The sequence below is a fragment of the Elephantulus edwardii genome, unplaced genomic scaffold, assembly GCF_000299155.1.
Source record: "Elephantulus edwardii isolate Elephantulus edwardi_28Jun2011 unplaced genomic scaffold, EleEdw1.0 scaffold00237, whole genome shotgun sequence".
NCBI lineage: Eukaryota > Metazoa > Chordata > Mammalia > Macroscelidea > Macroscelididae > Elephantulus > Elephantulus edwardii.
In genome coordinates this window covers 2579199-2580466 of record NW_006399987.1, presented here as the reverse complement: position 1 = coordinate 2580466, position 1268 = coordinate 2579199, and positions in this window count along the sequence as shown.

Genomic DNA, 1268 nt, shown 5'->3' with positions numbered 1-1268 from the left:
GAGCAGAGTTTAGGGCTGTTGTACATAGGGTCGCTATGAGTCGCAAGCAACTCGACGGCACATAACAACAACAACAACCTTTCAATGTTGTTATATCCTGTCAAGTTGGAACCAACCCATAGCTGACCCTCCAGTGAGTTTTCAGAGGCAGTAAATCACATAGGAGGTGTTTCCCTTACAAGCAGTTAGCAGATTCAAACTGCTTCCCTTTGGGTCGGCAGAGCAATTCCTTACCAGAGCCACCAGGGCTCCCTATGGTTTCAACAGTCTATCAATACCTCAGTGTCACACTGCGGCACTAGCAAGGCCACCTGATGGAGAAGAATGGCCATGGTAGGGTTTTCTGGGCTATGATCTTTACAAGAGCAGATTGTCAGGCCTTGTCTCATTTGGAACCACTAGTGGGTCTCGAGTTTTTTTGGTTAGCAGCCTCACTTAACCATGGCATCACCGGAGCTCCTTGCAAACTCAAAACACAAACCCACAGCCATTGAGTTGGAACCAACTAATAACTGACACTCCACTGAATTCCAGAGACTGTGAATCACAGGAGGGGTCTACACTGCCCATCTTTCTCCCTCAGAGCCACTTGTGGATTTGAACCTCCAGAGAGAGGTGTGGCCCTGGTTTAGCAGCCCAACTCCCTAGGGACTATGTCACCAGGGCTCCTTTCTTAAAAAACTTGTTGTGGTCGAGTTGGAACCAACTCATAGCAGGTTTTCAGAGGCTGTAAATCACATAGGAGGACACTGTCCATCTTTCTCCTGCAGTGTGTGGGTAGATTTGAACTTCCAGAGATGTACCAACTTTGGGTTAGCAGCACTACTTCCTTCAGACCAAATCACCACAGCTCCCAGGGGCTCCTTTACTGTCCCCTCAAAAACATAACAACTGATTGCCATTGAGCTGATTCTGACTCTCCAACCCCTGTGTCAACACCACAGCTCTTCTGTCATCCTTAGTCAACTCTCAGAAGCATAAGAAGCAACTGAAAATATCAAGGCTTGGTAAGCTCTGGTGGCCTCGTGGCAAGACGCTGCACTGCAATCCCAGAGGTGTGCGGTTCAAATCCACCAGATGCTCTGCTGGAGAAGGAGGGACAATCTCCTCCTATATCAGTCAGATCCGATTTGATGTTGTTGTTGTTGTTGTTGTTGTTGTTATGTGCCGTCAAGTCGCCTGCGACTCATAGCGACCCTGTGTACAACAGCCCTAAACTCCACTCTGTCCTGTGCCAATCGCACTGTCTCTGACACTCCCATCCCAAT